This window comes from Phymastichus coffea, unplaced genomic scaffold, assembly GCF_024137745.1.
Source record: "Phymastichus coffea isolate CEN01 unplaced genomic scaffold, Cenicafe_Pcof_1.1 PCOF00040, whole genome shotgun sequence".
Taxonomy (NCBI): domain Eukaryota; kingdom Metazoa; phylum Arthropoda; class Insecta; order Hymenoptera; family Eulophidae; genus Phymastichus; species Phymastichus coffea.
The window spans coordinates 2,140,273-2,162,468 of NW_026706851.1; positions in this window are offsets into that span (position 1 = coordinate 2,140,273).

The window sequence follows — 22,196 nt, forward strand, 5'->3', positions numbered from 1 at the left end:
CGTTCCGCCGTCACGCAACTAATAAACATATTTTTAATAATATTTTTGAAATAGATATAAAAACTGAATTTGATATTAAAGTTTCAAAAATCATTATTACATATTATAACGGGGTTTCTGCTCAGCTTCGCCTGGGCAGGAACCGCTACATAAAATTTGAATCGCGGAAAATAAATGAAATTGCTCTTCAGAGCAGCATGGTGCTCCTGCACCGGGTGTCCTGGGTCCAGCAGCTCAGTTGCCTCCTTTTCCTCTAGAAAACTTGGCCCGCGGAGAGTGTCGTAAGCTGCGTGTGAGGATGCGCGACAGCCAAAGAGAGAGATTTGTGCGTGCACGGTCGCACACGTAACCGGAATTCAAGAAACGGCGAAAGATTAACACTCGAGTAAAATTGAAAAGGGCGTTTAATCTTTAATTGACAAAAAAAAGATACAGAATATCAAAACACGTCTGTACAAACTATAAGGATCGCAGCGCAAATAAACTCGCAACAATTTATCGTTGCAGCAAACGAACTGCGCACGCGCTACGCGGTTACGGTCGTGCAAGCACTCGCTCTGTTGTGAGCGGCAAAGCACAATGGCGGCAGCGAACCGTCGCGCACCGTTTGAACAAGGAAGCGAGAGCGCTTAACCTCGTCGAGCTGCTCGACAGCGAAATCGCCTTGCTGGAGCCGGGTACTCGCGAACGGCAAACCGCACTTGCATGTTTTACGTATGACTAATACGTTAAAGCGACAGTACGCTCGCGGCGAGAGAGAACGTGCCGATACAGGCAGTAGCAACGGCGTAAAGTACACAAAAAAAGAATGAGCGTAAACGCGCGACTATAATCTACGCGAAAGGAGAGAGAGCGGTAGAGAGAGAAGCCAAATAAGAAATCTGGTACTTACATGGTCGTCGCTTGTACACATATTTATGTGTCGATCGCAAGTGATGGTTAGCGAACTCGCTTTTGACGGCATATCCACTTTCGCTGCGATTTTAGCGTCGGTGCTACTTTTCTCCTCGCCAAACAATGGTGGACGTCCGTATTCTTTCCCTGCTTCTTTTTATTTCTCGAGAAAAATCCCCGTTGGCCATTAGCGCGACTTATCCAGGGAAAACTTGTAAATTATGTGGCTACGCGCGCACAGAATGTCGGCCGGTAGCTGGTCGGAAACGGACTATGCTAATTTCGATTACTCTCTCTCTCTCTCTCTCTCCTTGCAAGGAAGCGTCTCTCCGCGAGGTCCGCGCCGCGAGTCGATATCGATTATCCAACATAAGTCGCGCCACTTACCCGTTCGCTGACGTCTGCGCTGTGCTGCAATTATTTAATTAACATAATATTTTATGATTATAATTAGTTATATAAATTACTGGCTTCTTGGAGAGAGAGAGAGAGAGACATAATGAATTTACGTGCGATTCGTTATAATATTCAGCAATATATTTCAACATAAATAAAGAAATACCAGTTCATTTCTACAATTACAAACTATTTAAAAGTGTGCGAACTGAAAACCACCATTAATCTCGCTTATCGGTTATAGTTAGCTATACTTGTACTTTATATTTTTTTTTATTGACTCTATTTCGTAGTTGCAACTTTTTATTTACGATATTTTTTTTTTGCAGATATTATGGCATCATCAAAACTTGTTTGTATAGTAGAAGATCTCTACAGTAAGTTGGTTAACTTTCAAAAGGTACCTAAGCCTGCTAATCAGCTTTATTTTAGTTTTTTAATTGATTTTTATCAACTCTATTTTAGATCCAAATAGGCCTTTGAATCGGAAAGATGAGCAAATATTTCAAAAATTTGTCGCAAAACAAATTGAACAAAAAATAAACAAAAATTGTCAAGATGGTCTTGAAATTAAAAATTATTTGGGAAAAGGGAGAGGCATTCAAGCTGTCAAAAATTTTTCCAAAGGAGATTTTGTGGTTGAATATAAGGGAAGATTATTATTGAAACAAGAGGCTCTACAAAAAAAAACATCAGAATATCAATTTTATTTTACTCACAATAATAAATATTACTGGTAAGTATTTTTTACGTTTTATAATTTGTCACGAGATTCATTTTTTAAATACTTTATGCAAACTCAACATTTGTGCAACAGATAAGATAATTCCTTAAGCTCATTAAATCTCTCCTATAGATGAATTGGTAAATAAATCATTATTACTTAAATATGTAACGGTGAATTTCCCCAGTTTACCCAGTTTCGCTAAAATAAGAGAAAGACAATATATATATTTTTATCCGAAACTAGCTGGAACCTGGGCGATTATTAGGGTTCGGGATTATAGACGCCGTAGATCGGCTAAAGTGGCTGAAACGCGCGAAATAAGTCGAAGTGTGAATCGAGAAAACGATAAATGATGGAAGAAATAATCGAAATCAAGTAATAATTTAGAGTGAGATATTTATATGACGATAAGCATAAAATTTACACCAAAGCTAAGAGAGAGAAAGGATGCTAGGTTAAGCAAGTGAAAGAATGCTATCGAGGAGGTACTTACATTCGATACGTCTTCGCTTATTCTGCTTAAGAAAAACAGTATAAGTTTCAATGCGTCCTCGCAAAACTCCGATACCGCACACAATACTTTTTTTTTTTGCTCCTTCCGTTATGCTGTCACTATGGACACCTTCTCCATAGCTCTGTCCTGAGTTATTTTTACTGGGTGCACTTCGTCGTTCGTCTTTATATGTGCTTCTTGCATGTGCTGTAGAAAAAGAAAAATCCGTGTCTGCTCTTGGGGTGAACCGAAATGGTATTGTTTTGTGTTTACGGGCTCTCTTGCGACCCGTTCGCGATAGCCAATCAGCGCACGCGGTTACTCAACGCGGCAGGAGTGCACCTGTCTCTCTATCTCTCTCCGTGTCTCACTCTTACATCTAGTAAGTCCCTGTGTATTTGCGTCTCTCTCTCTCTCTCTCCGCTCACTTATCTTAGGCCGAAACACAGGGATAAATACATTGATAATAAATAAATTAAATGATAATAAATAAATTAAGCAATCTTGTTCATTATAAATGAAACTGAACCAAAACCTTGATTCCCACGATTAGCAGAATAAAAATGACTCAATAAAGATATCCAGCTATTTGATTCTAAATTTCAAATATAGCGCACAGTCTTTTGTAAACTATTTATCAATTTGAATAGAACACAGGAAATTCGGAATGCAAATCAATTTATTATACTAGAGACATAGAACATTCTTACAAGGACAATCTACAACAATGATTATTTTACAGCGTCGGAGAATTGTCATAGGTTTCTTTACAAAGAGCTCGCTTGCTTCGCGCGCTGTTAGTATTAGTATAAAATAGCAATCGCCCGAGTCGCGAAACACGCTACTTATCTTGCGATTAGGAGTCGTAGATTCAAGGTGCTCGGTTGGTGGCTCCTCTCCGTCGTCATGCTCCCCCTGCTTCATCGGAATCGTCAGGTAAAATGACGATAACTCATGTTATCGACGTCCAAGTATTCTTCACGATGAATTGTCAAGATTCTTAAAATTTTCTTCCTTCACAGAGGGAGACGCGTCGACCTGAGGAGAGTCCTTCGAGCGTCAGACCTGCTCGACCAACCTGATTCAACTGATCTTTCTTTTAATTGATGAGCGGTACCTACTTGCCCGGTCCAAAGCCCTGCTCTCTTCTCAGAACAGAGCCAAAGCATCTTTGGATAATCTGAAGTTCAGCACGCAGAAACTTCAGACCATCACGACCGTTACAATCTCCCCCTCTCTAGTCTGAGAATGATACCAACAACCTTCGTTGAAATCATCGTTACGTACCCCGCTTCGATCGCCATGCACACCAACTACTAGCTCGCATTAATCACGCGTTAAACGCTGATACATTACTCCAATCATTTCGCTCACTCATACATCCCTATCACATATCAATTTCGCAACAAGTATTATTACAATCTTTGGTGTCGAATCGCAATATATTTACATCGAATTTACAGGCATGGCTTATACAATTATAGATTCGCACAAACACATTTTCATTGTTCCTTGCAGTATTTTCGAAAGTTTAAGCGGTTGTAAGTGCCAACAACTTTGTCACTATCGTCCGGATTGCTTAAAACAAAGGCATTATGACCAATTCTTCTCATGATCACGTAAGGTCCCTCGTACAAATCAAAAAACTTTTGCGTTACCTTATCGAGGGCATTTGACAAATGTCTTACCCTCAACAAGACCTTGTCGCCTAAATCGATCACCAATGTGGATGGTTTCCTACCCTTTTTCCGTTTATCAAAACTACTAATTAAATTCTCCCTTGCTATACGAAGCATTATCGAGCGATCAATGAGAGTTCTATCGGGAAATGCAACCAGCTTCTCAATCTCGTCTTTAATCGAAGTTCCGAAATGCAACTCATTTGGAGTAAACCGCGTACTAAAATGAGTTGTCATATTTAAAAGCGCCTGTATGTTACTCACATGATTGGCCCAATTGGTATGTTTATTGCGACAATATGTGCGAAACAACCTTCCGATTTCGCGCATTACTCTCTCAGACGGATTGCTCTGAGGATGGCGAATCAAACTGTACAAAACTCGAATCCCTTCAGCCTTGAATTTACTCTTCCACGCATGGGCCGTATACTGCGTCCCATTATATTATCAGTTAAAATGCGCTTACTTTCCACGTTCCGGAATGTATTCCTCTAAAATTGGTTTCTAGGATGCGGCAGTCGTTGCTGCTTTCATTGGATATAAGCGTACTAGTTTTGAAAACGCGTCCAAAAGTACAAGGATGTACTGCACTCTCCCTCGAGCGCGGGGAAAGGGACCGAAAAAATCAACCGTCACCAGGTCATTCGGCTCCTCTGATGAGACCCATTGAAGTTCACCTTCCATCGCTCTCGACATATACTTCACGCGCTGGCATAAGTCGCACGACACAACGTATCACTTCACATCTCGGTGCAAAGATCGCCAATAGTAGTAGCCTCTCAAGTACATTTCAGTCTTATAGATTCCTGGGTGACCCAATTTAACGTGTATAGCGACAATCAAATCTCTCACAATCAACTGAGGAATAATTACTCTCCAATTCAAACTATTTTTACTTTTGTGAAAGAGGATATCTTGATGAATCTGATAATCTCACGTCGAAATCAATTGCTAATCAGCGGGCGTCGATTAGGCTCGAGGCTCACTAATCACTAGTCCCGTTTCTATATAATATTCGGCAGCGGCACGCTCCTCTCCCCACTCTACCAACCAACGAGCCGGCGACTCGCTCTCTCGAGTCACACATGTGCGTGCTCTCTCTCTCGCGAACGCTCTTCGCGGCTACTCTCTCGTTCGCTTTTCTTCGGCGGTCGTTGGTCTTCTCCGCCGATTACGTCATCGTCCACGGTTGCCTGAAACCAACGTCGAGCATTAGCAATGGCTATACACAGCCGCTCGACGCTGGCACCGACGGCACGAGCTTGCGAGATAGAGAGAGACAGACAGAAGCGGTCGGCCAAGCCGACGGCCCCGTCACATCTGCTTGAAAACAAATCAAAGAATTTTCCCTTCTGCGTATCATTCAATGTTGACAGATTCTCCACGGCCGAACGCAATTCATCCGATAATTCGCTCTCGTTCACGTCGATTGACTGAGTTTCAAGTTTACTTGTACATTTTATATTATTATTACATCGCCATTAATATTATTTTCACTCATTAACATTATGCGATCAATTTCATCAATATTCTCCTCATTATTTCGATCAATTTCATACTTGTTCAACATCAAGGAATTCTTTACACCTGGTTCTTCACTTTCAAATATTCTACTGTTTTCATCAATTATTACATTTCCATTAATCATATCTAATTTGTTAATCCTAATTAGATAAATAAATGTTTCCCTTTACATAAATAATTAATAATTTGGATAAAAGTCGAATGAGACGCTTTTAAATGCTACCTGAACAATTGAAGGCAACTAAATATTGAGGGCATTCTTCTAATCTTTTTAAATACTCATGAGTTGACCATTTATTCAAGAATTTAGTGGCAAAGGGAAGGATTCGAAATCTCATAGCGAAACTGGATCCATTCCCGAGCAGACACGGGTAGTTCTTACGCTTGAGTAATTACGAGCAAGTAGTTAGTAGTTTAAATTATTTTTGAGGTTGAAGCCAGAGTTTCCTCTTTACATGAGTTGAGCAAAGATTTCGTATAAAGATAGGTAGTGCGTAACATAAAACTCTTCTATACTTTTATTTACATATCGCGTACACAACAGGTACGAGCTCTTCTATCTATAATACTTTGTTCACCATCATACATAATGTATTTGTATGCGCGCTTTGCCGTTACAGTATAATTTAATTAGTTACCTAAATTGAAGGTAGGGTCTCTCTTACAATTTCGAAAAGAATTATCTCAATGTAAAAACCTAAAGTTAATGGTTAGAATGTGAGTTTAGCACTGTGACATATACTTTTAACAAGAACATTTAAAAATCGGAAAAGCGAAACGTTTTACATTTTGCATAAGGTCCTCGTTCAAAACCTGATAAATGTATTGTTATTGCTAATTACGTGGAGTATGTCATTTTCTAGGCGTACCGTAAAACAATGACCAAATTTTTGGTCTACTAATTGCAACATACTCTATTTTTTAATGTGATGATCCATCTTTTTAAGATAATGCTACTTGTTTTACTTGAACACTAAGCTTCAAACATTACAAGAACGTTCATCCGGAACCTATTTAAAAATAATTAGTCAGAGCAATTTTGTGAGAGGTTAAATCAAACAACACTTTATGTTTTCAAAATATTCAGTATTCAAGCAAATATCTGAAATTTAAGTCAAATGTTGTCTTTTTATGTTAATTTCCACTATCTCTTTTTGTAATGTATTTGAAACTAGTGCACGAGGTAGTTATTATTGCATTGTAATAACTTTTAAGCATTTTAATATGATTCTTGTCTCAATCTTCTCTATGAAAAATGAATGCATGTTCATCCCTTTTACTTTTTACTTGATTTCACTTTATCATAATTCTGTAACATCCATGCTACATATAATATTATATCTATTTCAATGAAAAGATTTCTTCAATAGTACAATATTTAACTAGTGCGGGAAAGTAGATTCTCGTCTCGTTTGACATTTACGCTCGAGCGTATCGATTATGGAAATACATGAGACGAGAATCTCTTTCCCGCCCATGTTAGGTACAGTATTTTTCAATACAACATGTGAAAAGCTCGATTTTACGCGCTCTTGGCTGATGGCGTGTTAAAAAATAAAATTGTCAGAAATTTTGAATTTCAAATCTCATCGTTATGGAAATATTACCATTGTCGAAAGTTTACTTTTATTTTAATTTATAATGCAATAATAAGTTATTTTTGCGGTTGAATCAAATTGAGAATGTTATTTTAAAACATGTCAATAACATGAAACAGTTTTAAAATCCATAATTTTTTTATTATTTTAGTATTGATGCTTCACAAGAATCACCGTATCTGGGAAGATTAATAAATCATCACATCGTCGGTAACTTATTGGTAAAAAAAGTAATAGTAGACGATAAACCTCATCTTATTTTCATTGCTTCAAGAAATATAAAACCAGGAGAAGAACTCACATATGATTATAATGAGACACGAAAATCTGTACTCCGTCACAACGATTGGCTTTCTCGAACAAAGAGTAAGTGTATAAGTTTTTTTATTAATTCTACATTCTCTTTGTACCAGTTTTAAAAAAAAATATCTATAGCGAGCTCTATATCACTATTTGACATTGTAGTAAGATGTTAGGGGGAATTTTGCCATTCGATCTAATGTTGATGATGATCCCCGCCTTTAATACGAGCGCAAAACTGTCAACCTCCAAGTCGCGGGTCGGGTTGCAAAATGCAACAATATGTCGTTGATGTCTTCTCTTTCTCGTAAATAATTACCGATGATATCCGGTGGTAGCTCAATCAGTGACCTCTCTCCTCAGGTAGGGATCGGTGGAAGACGCGAAATCGTTGATTGACGACAAATTGCGCTTCGTACGACACTTTAGACTACCGCCTACGAAATTTTAAAAGCGAATTCAAATTTGACCAGGAAAGTGAAAGCTGATGTGGTGGTAATAAAAGAGTACGGTGTGATTCAAACAATAAGGGATTTATTTCTCCAAAAGAAAAAAATACAATAAATAGATATCCGAGAGACTGATGCACGCTTGATTTAAATAACGCTAATAAAACCGGGTTGCAGAGAGATGGGAAAAAAATTCGGCGCAAACTACTAAACGCACGCAACAAAACAAAATCGCAAATCGCAAAGAAAATTATCGGCACTTACTTCTAACTAAGGTAATCAGTCGAGACTATGCCGCGAAACCAGTCTTTTCCAGGTGCGATTGTTGCTACTTCTGTGTGCTGCTACTAATCGTTACTGTAAAATTAGCTACTATTGTTGGCTACCAGCTGACGTAATCGAACTCCAAAGAAACCTGTCAAAATTTATGTAAGCGCCCGGCTCGCACAGTAGCTCAATCAAACTAAATCGGCGCGCGAGATGATTGGCTCAGCCCCGGATGCACTCTCTCCCTCTTGATACTAAGCCAGCAGCTTATGCAGCCTAGCTTATGCTACCGAATTTTAACTTCCAGCGAATTTAATTTGCTCGTTGCAACTTTTATTATCATTCATACACAAGTGAACCTATAGATGAGGTAGCATCATAATATATGTTGCTAATTAGCTAATATATGGGCGTTTGATAGATTACCGTCATATATTAAATAGAGAAAAGCGAAAATCAGACTGAATAATACACAATTATAATATTTTTATACTTTATTCTAAAAATAGTTATAATAGTAATATGCTAATCAATTATTCGAATAAGTTTAATAAAGTAATATTCGTAAATATTCTGAAAGATATTATAGCATTATATTTATTTTATTTTAGAAAAAGAAAACACCCGTCTTGATATTGAAAAAAAGAAAAATTACTTGGAGGAAAATGATTTATCATTCGTCACAAATACCACCTCTAGCCCTTCCATTACAAACAGTTTTGATATACCATACCAAGCAATGATTCCTGATAATGTACCATCGGTGTTTAGACGTAAGCTATAATTCTCATTATAAATCAGAAACTAGCTTTTTTTTAATTATATCTTGAATAGCGTACTGTTTAATGGTTAAAAATAATAATATTATTACAGAAATGGATGAAAGTTCACTTGAATTAGAAAACTGTTCCCTAAATGGTCCTATAACAGCGTTAAATTCAACAGTTATGGAAGGTGGTAAGATCATATTTCATTTAATTTTTATTAAAAAATTGTTATAACTTCGCTATACAGGGTTTTATTTTATTTAGTGTTGGTGAATTCAGCGTTGTGTTATTGTCGTTTTATTACTTACTTGGATAACATATATGTTCAATTCGTTAATTACTGTTTTTTGTAGCCTGATAAGGGAGACAATTTAATAAAGTCTTCGAAACGTTGCAACAATAAATTGAAAGTTTTTCACCCGTAGTGAATGCTCTGAAATTTCTTATTAAATTGATTTACATATTGTTCGAGTATTAGAATTTCAATAAAGAGCGGAAAAGTTTACGTTTAAAATAATATATTGGGAGTTTTTTTCTGACCTCGACAAGGTTGATTGAAAGTCAATGCTCAAAAACCGTGCGGTAACTGTTCATCTTAGTTTTCTGACAGTCTAAACGTTTTGAAGGTACATTTATGAGAAAGATCGATTTGAAATATGACAATGACCTTATAAATGATGATATTGAAGTCACTTTCAAGATTATTGAAATAAGAGTTGTTTCTTGAATCGGAACATTTAATTTTGTGAATTTAGGGTTTGAGTATTTAGAAATTATAAGCTTGAGGCAGTAAGCTTTGAACTAGAAAAATGAGATCTTCAAATGTATTTGAATGTTGATTTGAAGATCAAAGTCATTGATACATATTAACGCTTTATATTTTCTTTATTTTTTAGAGCCGATGTTAAAATAATACATTCCGATTCAAGAAATAACTCTTATTTCAGTGACCTTGAAAATAATCTAAAGAATAGAATTTATAAGGTCATTGTCACATTTCAAATTGATCTTTCGTATAAATGTAGTTTTAAAACGTTGATATTATCAGAAAACTCAGATGAACAGCTACCGCACGTTTTTTGAGCATTGTCTTATAATCGACTTTGTCGAGGTCAGAAAAAAACTCCAATATATTATTTTGCCTATTACTTTTCCACTCTTTCCATATCCGATGTAGAAAGTGTAGCTTCTTATTAAAAAAACAATTGACCTTGAGAAAACCTTAAAGGTTGAGCTCAAGGTAATTTTTAAGATCATCATTAGATGTCTACCCTTAAACCTAACAGCTTTGGTCTAAAATTTATTTTCTAGAAAAGTCAAATCTAGAATTTATTCTCGTGGACTGAATAAAATAAAATACCCTGTGTCAGATACTTTTGAAATCTAATTTTAACGTTTATTATTGAATGAACTATACAGAGTGTCCAAACAATACCCAAACAATTGTCCAGACAAAGTCATTGTCACCAAGAATTCATTGGTGACCTTAAATATATCCTTGAGCATGACCTCCAAGGTTCTTTCAAGGTTAGCTTTGTCCTTTCAAATGGAACCCTATTTTTGACAACGGTATTCGAAAGAGCGGGAAATTTTACGTCCAGAAATGTGTTCGGATCATAAGTCATCGATAAACCAATAACTCGATAACCTAATAACTTTGACCCTCTGTCGGTTGAGTATAGTCTTGTATAGTTTCAGACCTTTGCTGGAAATAATGAAGTTGACCTGAGTACATTTTTGAACGTAAAATTTTCCTCTCTTTCGAATGCCATTACAGATCATACTCAAGGTCACATTTAACGTCACCAATGGATTCCCGGTAAAAAGTTGCTTCAAGTATAACCTTGATCATTTTGGAAAGTTACTTTGTCTGGACAATTTTTTGAGTATTTTGTTACTTTTTGGAGACCCTGTATAATAAAAGTTATGAATTTGTATTCATTTTTTTAATAGAACGTCTTGAACATTCTGAAACGTAGCTGCGTTCCATTTCGTTTCCTTATTCTTAAAGGAAAGTGGGCATGTAGGAACATATGCATTTTCGATTGGGTTTACGGATACAAAGTGGAACATAGCCCATGGTAACTTTCACTTCAAACTTACAATTAAATTTAATCGTTCACATGGAAACGTCTGTTCTTATCTATTGAAAATTAGAATGTTTTTTATTTTCTGCTCAAATACTGTGAAATAGTTGTTATTACCATTATTTTAGTGAAAAAATTTAATCTTATATTTTATTATTAAAATGAATTGTATACAATTTTTTATTGTTAGAATTGTAATAGTATATTTTTCAGTAAATAATGTTTATGAAATTATACCATAAACGTTATCAGAATTGTTCTTATAATCTTTGATTTATTATAAATCTAATATTATTAAGCTAGAAAATATGATTTAAATAGTATAACATTTGTTGAGAAATGAAAATGTTAATCCATTCTTTTAGTATTTTCAATATATTGAGCAATTAATAACCAAATATTCTTGGATCCAATTACAGCTCTACTATTTCATGATTATTGCTCAAAGGTTCTGCCTTCAGAAACTGATGCTCCAGATAAGGAAAATATGAATGTTATGGTTAAGTCAACCAATCAGGAGACACCATCAAGAAAGTGTAAGCGCAAAAGTTTATAATATTATTCATATAGATTAAGAACTTATTTCCAAACATTTAAAATAAATATTGATTTATATGGTGTTAGTAAGTTTTAATAAAAAAATCTCTCTAAAATAAGTAAAATAGGTTTTAAAGCATGAAAATTTCTAAAAAAATAGAATATCAATCATCTTGCAAACATGAACAGCGTATTCTTCCCATGGGCAGACTTGTTCTCGACTTAATTGGTTAAACCATTAATTAATATTATCAAGAAAACTAGATGAGTTACTTATACTTCTTTACACAAGGGTTACAAATATTTTCGTATACAATACGAGTTCTGAGCTGATTTGTAACTCATTTTTGTATTTCTTGAAAATCGATATCATTTCTTCTTTCTTTGTTAGAATTAAAGATCTTTTTTAATAATTTTCTTAGGGATAAACCAAGGTACGTTAGCGAGGATCTCGAGGGTCTCAAATTGGAATCGATACTAGTCTGAAAATTGATCGGTACACAAGAAGTTTATTTTCAAGAATAAGTTGAGATTTTCTCGAATCAATTAATACATTTTTCTAAGTTTAAGATTTAGCTGTTTTTGTTGTCTTAATAATCCCTTTAATTTAGAATACGATGCATTCCTCGATATTCTGATTGGTTACTTTGAGCAATATTTTTACCGTCCATAAAGAGACCAGCGGAATGGTTTTTTTTAAATGTGATCGTTACGTTATTACATTTGTTCTCTCTCATTCGCTCTTATTTTTCAGTTTTTAGCCAAATTTGAATCTTAATGAAATATCTGTATAGTAAAGAAGGTTTCATTGCATTCTTCTTCTGTGGTCAACCGTGCTGAATTGTCTGCATATGTTCTTGTTGTGATATTTCACCTCACTTGAATATTGACTGTGTAGACTTGTATATAAAATGGGATACAGGCCACTTCCTTGTGGAATACCTGCCTTGATTGAGAATTTATTTGTAATGTAATCAACGACTTAAATTCTGAAGTTAATGTTAGTTACGTACGATTCTGATAGCAGTGCCTCCATGAGCTTCATTGCCAAGATTATCAGACTGATAACCAATATAATTTAAGTTTTTAAAATAATGCTTACTTCTAAAAAGAGGTTTTTATGATCACATCTATTTCTTTACGAGTGAGATAATTTTCAATTTCTAGTTTTCATTGACTCAATCCGTTAGCACTTGAAATAGCTATTTTGAATTTATCATTTATTTTGGTATTTTGTTAATCAGAGCTCTCAATAGAATCAACATCGTCTCCATTTCATCCATGAGATTTTCAATCATTATTTCTAGCTTATTGTCACGATTTACTTCATTTGGTACTAGTTGGTAAGCAGTACCGGTTATTAAATTTGAATAGAATCTGTTTGTTTATCTGCCGCACCTTGAGCGTATATAAAATTAGAATTTACTGCTTAGCTTGTTAATTCTATTACTAGCTACGATTTACATCGCTCCCTGACTGTCGCTCGGTAGTGTGCATTGTTTATTTGACACTTGATTGGATTTATATTCTTTCTACAGTATTGAATAGCTTGTTTATCTTTAATATTTTTAAGTTGTTGTTGCGAATAACCAGTTGCATTGTGAAAAGTGGCGTTGGGCATTTATAATATTCTATGAATATTAGTATGATAAGTATAGCTATTATTACCTATACTATTAAGTAATTCTTAGAAAGGTCTGATATTTTCCACTTTCTCTACATAAATCGATGGAGATTTGAATGTCTAAACTATGTCCTCTTCATTTTGACATCTTTCTCTTTCTTTAATCTCTCAACAGTTCAAATTGGTAGACAGTTACAGTTGGTGTGGCGTCTGTACGTAAAACGTTTGGGCTTTTGATTACTATTTATGAACTATGCCTCAGCCGTTTACCACCTACCTCTTACCAGCTTTTTTTTCATTTTTTGATGGCATGAGATCCATTTGTATGTCATTTCGGCTTGGATTTTAATTTCACTTCTGAATTTGCTTGTGATTAGTTACACATAAATACTGAATGAAAGATGATACGATTAGCGCGACAACTACTACCAATATTAACTTGTGTATCACTTTCAATTTCTGTATTAGTTTCTCGTACTTAGGCATATATAACTACGTCCACTCAGTATGAAATTTTACTAAAGGTTCATTATTTAATAATTAATGATATTTCTTTGTAATTAAAAACCAAACCCGCCAAGATAATGTTTAAAGCTTGACTTTTTCTAGTGACTAATATTTTAATGGTAATAGAGAAAAATCATATCAATTCCTGCTATACATGCATCATTTTTAAAAAAATTTTATTTTTTGACATTTGACACTTTACTTAAATACAAATAGTCATATGATTATATAAAAAATTTTAATAATTTCCATTTAGATGATGGCATAACAAACAAAATTAAGAAGAGGTTGTATACTTCAAATAGTTTAGTATCATTAGAAGAAAATACTTGCAATGTTGGAAACGATGCTGTAAATTCTGAAAAAAATAATGATTCACCAGAAGAAGCAATCAAAAACCGGCCATTTAAGCGAAGAAAAATTGAGAGTGATGACGAAGATGGCGATGGTAATAAATACAATCCATAAGTATTTTATGATTTATTTTCGCTTCTAGATAATTATAATTCGACATTCATTTTTCTAGATCCAAGAGATAGATCATACGAGCCTTCAGGTATTATCAATTAATTGTTTTCAAATGACACGTTATTACTGTATATATATATATATATATCTTTTTATTCATTAGAACATGATGAAAGTGACATGGAAGATTATGAAGAAAACGATGACAATAACATAGAGAACGTCGTACCAAATTCAAAGTCACAATCGCCACTAGATTCAGCTTGTAAATCATCCACTCGAAAAGGTAATTGAAAGATTTTTTTGTTTATGTTTCTCAACTTCATTAGAAATATCTGAATTATAAAATAAGTCATTAGTTGAACAATAGATCAACATATTATGAAAACTGACATTAGTAAAAAAAGCGAATAAATTCTTAGTCTACATATGTAGGGTATCCAAAAAGTATGGATACTCCCAGAAACTTTCCAAGTCAAATATTTTTCTCAACAGTAAATTCTTTTTCTAACTTTTTACGAGAAATCCATTGGTTTCTTTAAATTTGACCTTCCACGTGACCTCCGAGTTTATTTCAAAGTTAAATTTCATTTTTAAAGAGATATCTATTTCTTGACAACAGTAGTCGAAAGAACGGGAATCACCTTAACATTTTTTAAAAAATATTTCATTTGGTATATTTTTGGGGAATTTACTTAACTTATAATTTCATTTATAATATTCAATTCAGTGTTCTCATAATCCATTCATCATTTACATTGTTAGTATCACTATAAATTTCCATTTTTATAATATCTATTATTATTATTAAACAATCATATAATTTTTAGTGATAGATTTAAATTTATCTAAAATCTTGAAGCGACGAAGCCTAACAAACAAATCTAAAGAATTGAATGAAATTAAAAAAAGTTCAGGGACTTATACATGTCCCTTCTGCCATAAGAATTTTGTTAAATTGCCACCACATCTTGAGGCCATGCATTCTGATGAACCCGAAGTAAAAGAATTTATCGGTATGAAACCAAAGTCACTTGAACGTTTTTGGTTATTGAAAATGTTACTAAACAGAGGACGCGATTATCGAAACGAAATCTCTGATAATTTAGAGGTTTGTAGAATTCCTTTGGCAGGTAAAAGACAGCCTAAAAAAGTGATTGAAGATAACGCGAAACTGCAAGAGCAAAATAAAAATGGAGATGAAAATAAAGTTATAGTAAATAACACGGCAAATGAAAAAGAAGTCGTTAAAAAAGAAGTTAAGCCGAGTGATTATGCAAAATGCCCCAATTGTCACGGCTCATATATTCGTAAAAGATTAGCTACACATGTTAAAAAGTGTATTAATCAAGACAAACTCAAAGGAAATGTTAATTTGAAAACTTATATTAAAGGATCGAATCTGAAAATTCATGTTTGTGCTACCGAAGAGACTGCCAAATTGATGTGTGCTTTGAGATCAGATTCTATAGGAGATGTACTTTTGAAAGACCGTTTAATCATCTTATATGTAAATATGCGTTTAAAAAAGTACGAAAATGCTATTAGGAAACGTTCCATGTTAACACAAATACGACAAGAGGCTCGATTAATTGGACGTATGACAGAAGAGTTACTTCTTTTATGTGACGATATTCAGGAGTTAGGAGACGCATTTACCTTAAATACTTCAGCAAAATATGAAGCAGCAATAGAGGCAGTAGCAGGCAAAGCAACTACTGGTATCTACCAGCACCCTTCAAATGCAACACAACTTGCCAGTTTTACTGATGATTTAATAAAATTACAATTAGATTATTTGAACGAACAACTTAAATTAAACGAAAGTAATCTAGAAATCGTAAGAAGTCTTGAAAAGAAAAAAAATAAATGCATTTCATTTCAAAATAGATTTGAAGTAGATATAAGAAGTTCCTTAACGAAAAAAGCTTCACAGTCTACAGTGAGGCATGTAGCTGACAAAGAAGTGTTAGAAACTAGTTCGGAAGATGTAACAAGGTTTTATACGTATGCTCTAAAGATGAGAAAAGAAGCTCGGGAGTCTTTAGAAAAGGACGGCTTTACGAAAAAAGCTTGGGAACAGCTTGGCGAAAGCCAGCTATTAATTTCGCTCATTTTTAATCGCAAGCGTGTCGGCGACATGGCGTATTTTGAAACACGCTACTATAACAAAAAAAAAAGTATTGTAGAAACCATGCCAGAAGTTTATAATAAACTAGATAATGAAAGTCAGTTATTGGGCAAAACATATAAGCACGTATATACACTAGCAAAGCGATCTCGTATAGTTTCACTACTACTTTCATCAGAAGATGAAGAGTGCTACGAATTATTTTACTCATTTAGAAATATTGCTGGAGTTCCTAAAGAAAATCCGTATGTTTTCGGTTTACCTAGTTCAAATTTAGTTGAGGAGTTTAAAGTTCCCGAACCCTGTGGAATAATACGCAGATATTCTGAGCAATGCGGAGCAGAGCATCCGGAAAGTCTTCGAGGAACTGCGATGCGTAAACACATAGCAACGTTATGTGCTTTATTAAATTTATCAGAACGCGATTACGAAGAACTAGCTAATTTCTTGGGTCACCGCTTAGACATCCATAAGCAGGTATACCGACAGCCACAGATCGTTCACGTCGTTACTCAAATTTCCAAATTATTGGAAATGGGTATGACAGAAAACGAAGGTAACTAATTCTTGATGACACTAAATTTACTATCGAAGATTGATAACTTACATTGTTGCTTTTGTTTTACTTTTGAAGCATCTTTTGTTTCATTTTACGAGAAATCATATAAATAAAATATAAAAACTTTATATATTAAATTTTCAGATGCAACCAATAGTTTAAAAATATCTGCAAAATCACAGTTAGATTTGACTACCGACAAAGAAGTTGAACAAATAATAAAAAACATTGAGAAAACTAAAATCAATTCAGTAACAAAAGTTACTTGTGATAATTCTTCCACGTTAGATTCTGCACTTGAAATATCATTACCAGTTGTCCGTCAGTCTTCAAAATCTTCAGGATCTGGTAAAACTAAACGTAAGACCGTCATACTTTTTAAATATTTATATTCCATATAAATTAGTTAATGTACGACTTTGTATTCTTGTATTAGTTTGGAATCTAAATATATTACTCATTGTTAATTTCCCTAACGGAAGTAAATTTTGCAATCTATTATTTTGTTAATGATAAGAAAGATTTTTTATCATATGAATCATCTGATTCTACTAAAATTTTTGAATTTATTAAGATACTATTAAATCTTCTTAAGTGAAGGGATTTTATTAACAGTGTTTCATTGTACTATTTCAGAATTAAGTAAACGTAGGTGGCAAAAGGAAGAACTTGAAATCATACAAAATTATTTTAGAAATGAAATAATAGATAGCAAATTGAAGATATGTGGCTCGAAAATTTCAAAAATGCTCCGCGAAAATCAGCAAATATTTTTCAACCGAGATGTTGCTTCAACGCGAACATGTATCCATTCGTTAAGAAAACAGATATCTACAGAAGAATGTGTAAACAATAATTCAAGTTCAAAGAGAAACATGGTACCATCTAAAATTTATGAAACGTTTGAGCACCACATAAAAAAAAAAACTATACCTACCGAAAAAGACTGTCTGAAAGCAATGGAGTCGTCCTTTTACAGAGATTATTCAGTTCGACGTATTCAAAAATGTGTGAAAGAGGCACATAAAATGTCCTCTACTGACTAATATTACTATTTTTATTTTATAATATTTATTTTATTATTGATTTTGTTTATATAGTTTAAGTTGACATATAACAGATTGTATTCAACTGAGAGAATCAAAACATAATGTAAAACTCTATAACATTTATTTTATGTACATTAAAAATGTACTTTTTCGCTTTTTCAAAGATTTTAACTAATCATATAACATAAATTATTATTTATTATTCTAATTGAAAAGATCTAAAAATGTGTAAGAAACACACTTGTAAAATCCTCATACTGACTGAGGCGATAATTTGTACGTTAATTATTTACGTTTAAAATGTACTTTTATTTAGTTTTTCAAAGAGATATGTGAAATATGATTATCACGCAGATGTTATTAGACTTTAAATTTTCTACGTTTTTATGATATAATAAATATTAACACATTCTTATAACGCAAATTGTGTTTCTCTATTTGTGAGTATTTATAAATAAACTAAAACAAGATTGTCTCTTTCTCTCTTCCTCAACTTACATAATCCTCCGCGGCGCAGAAGTACTCCTTACAAGAACATACAGAAATACAATAATTATAAAAAATATATTTATGCAATGAAAGCTAAAGACATATAACGAGGATCATTCCCGTTCGTTATAACACGTGAAATATAAATAAAAATATAAACTTCTTAACCATTTATTCCTCGGTTAATTGAATATATGTAATCTCCACGACCAAATATACTTAAAAATACAAGAAAAGTCAATTTCAATAAGTACCTTTGAATCGATCTGTAATTATACTACAATAGTATATATATATGTCACTCATTTTATAAACTAACACGAAAATTATAGAAGTTATTTTTCTACCACTACCAAAAAACAGATATCAATAGATGTCTTGAATTATCATTAATTTTCAACTAATCATTTACATTTTATTGCGTGATCCGATATCTATTTCTTATAAACTTCTCGAAGTCAATATGCCATTGTTCTTACAGCCTCCCATCAGAGCGGTATAACCTCATCGGTAACACTCATACAGAAGAAACTAAAACTGAAGAGAAGTTCAGAAAAAGAACTACTAGCAAAAGATCTTGTTGTCTTATGCTCCATATTGCTGGACACAAGTCAAAATATTTGAACAACGCTTATGCCTTGCTATTCACCACAATACTTATACAACTTTAGGCTCATTTGATCGCGTTTGATACATGTATTTTCGAGTTAACGAACATCACGCTTTTCCATAACACTCATACTTTATTAATTCTACGAAAATAGCTTCAGCACAATAAAGGTAAATAATAAAAACGGCACTTGACAATGTGTCGTAGGAAACGACTCTAGCCAGATATATATTTAAAAAACTAGTATAGCTTGAAAATAGGGAATGGAAAATTTCATATTCAATATGAGAGTCTCGCTGAAGTTAACTAAGCACTCTGCCAAATTCGAAGCGTGTTGAAGAAATGGCGTTTGAATCCGATTCGTCTGAAACGACTCTAACCCCGATATATATTTCCGTAAATTATACCAGTTCAGGTTAGAATAAGAAAAAACTTCCAGTCTATCATATATCTAGAACTCACCGATGTTCAGCTAGCTATAGCTAAAGGTAAAAATTGTCTGTCATTCACAAATCATAGTCCGTATCATTGTGGATATTTTGAGTATTTGTACGGGTCAGCAATGTAAGCTGTACGGAGTAAGTCGCCTGAAACGGCTCTGGCTATACATATATTGTTTATTTCTTAGATAACTTTAGTTTTAAAATAGCGGGTAATTTTTCCAGTTACAAATGTTTGAAAAGATAAAGTTCAATGAGATATGGTTATCGGTACATTATATCTGTGACGATTATGGAATATCTCTTGGTTAATGGTCAAGAAATTGAGTGTTTGTACATGTAAGGATGGGAAACCACTTTTTTGCGTAGTCAGCAACGCGTTTTTGATGGCGTATGTTCTCTCCAACTACTAATGAAAATTATGATCGATAAGAAAACCCACCATATTAATAGCTGTATATAGAATCAATACAAAACACGCCATGTTGGTGCGAATGGAAATCACTTCTTGCAAACACGAGAGTCTCGCTGAAGTTAATTAAGCACTCTGCCAAATTCGAAGCGTGTTGAAGAAATGGCGTTTGAATCCGATTCGTCTGAAACGACTCTAACCCCGATATATATTTCCGTAAATTATACCAGTTCAGGTTAGAATAAGAAAAAACTTCCAGTCTATCATATATCTAGAACTCACCGATGTTCAGCTAGCTATAGCTAAAGGTAAAAATTGTCTGTCATTCACAAATCATAGTCCGTATCATTGTGGATATTTTGAGTATTTGTACGGGTCAGCAATGTAAGCTGTACGGAGTAAGTCGCCTGAAACGGCTCTGGCTAGACATATAATGTTTATTTCTTACATAACTTTAGTTTTAAAATAGCGGGTAATTTTTCCAGTTACAAATGTTTGAAAAGATAAAGTTCAGTGAGATATGGTTATCGGTACATTATATCTGTGACGATTATGGAATATCTCCTGGTTAATGGTCAAGAAATTGAGTGTTTGTACATGTAAGGATGGGAAACCACTTTTTTGCGTAGTCAGCAACGCGTTTTTGATGTCGTATGTTCTCTCCAACTACTAATGAAAATTATGATCGATAAGAAAACCCACCATATTAATAGCTGTATATAGAATCAATACAAAACACGCCATGTTGGTGCGAATGGAAATCACTTCTTGCAAACACGAGAGTCTCGCTGAAGTTAATTAAGCACTCTGCCAAATTCGAAGCGTGTTGAAGAAATGGCGTTTGAATCCGATTCGTCTGAAATGACTCTAACCCCGATATATATTTCCGTAAATTATACCAGTTCAGGTTAGAATAAGAAAAAACTTCCAGTCTATCATATATCTAGAACTCACCGATGTTCAGCTAGCTATAGCTAAAGGTAAAAATTGTCTGTCATTCACAAATCATAGTCCGTATCATTGTGGATATTTTGAGTATTTGTACGGGTCAGCAATGTAAGCTGTACGGAGTAAGTCGCCTGAAACGGCTCTGGCTAGACATATAATGTTTATTTCTTACATAACTTTAGTTTTAAAATAGCGGGTAATTTTTCCAGTTACAAATGTTTGAAAAGATAAAGTTCAGTGAGATATGGTTATCGGTACATTATATCTGTGACGATTATGGAATATCTCCTGGTTAATGGTCAAGAAATTGAGTGTTTGTACATGTAAGGATGGGAAACCACTTTTTTGCGTAGTCAGCAACGCGTTTTTGATGGCGTATGTTCTCTCCAACTACTAATGAAAATTATGATCGATAAGAAAACCCACCATATTAATAGCTGTATATAGAATCAATACAAAACACGCCATGTTGGTGCGAATGGAAATCACTTCTTGCAAACACGAGAGTCTCGCTGAAGTTAATTAAGCACTCTGCCAAATTCGAAGCGTGTTGAAGAAATGGCGTTTGAATCCGATTCGTCTGAAACGACTCTAACCCCGATATATATTTCCGTAAATTATACGAGTTCAGGTTAGAATAAGAAAAAACTTCCAGTCTATCATATATCTAGAACTCACCGATGTTCAGCTAGCTATAGCTAAAGGTAAAAATTGTCTGTCATTCACAAATCATAGTCGGTATCATTGTGGATATTTTAAGTATTTGTACGGGTCAGCAATGTAAGCTGTACGGAGTAAGTCGCCTGAAACGGCTCTGGCTATACATATATTGTTTATTTCTTAGATAACTTTAGTTTTAAAATAGCGGGTAATTTTTCCAGTTACAAATGTTTGAAAAGATAAAGTTCAATGAGATATGGTTATCGGTACATTATATCTGTGACGATTATGGAATATCTCTTGGTTAATGGTCAAGAAATTGAGTGTTTGTACATGTAAGGATGGGAAACCACTTTTTTACGTAGTCAGCAACGCGTTTTTGATGGCGTATGTTCTCTCCAACTACTAATGAAAATTATGATCGATAAGAAAACCCACCATATTAATAGCTGTATATAGAATCAATACAAAACACGCCATGTTGGTGCGAATGGAAATCACTTCTTGCAAACACGAGAGTCTCGCTGAAGTTAATTAAGCACTCTGCCAAATTCGAAGCGTGTTGAAGAAATGGCGTTTGA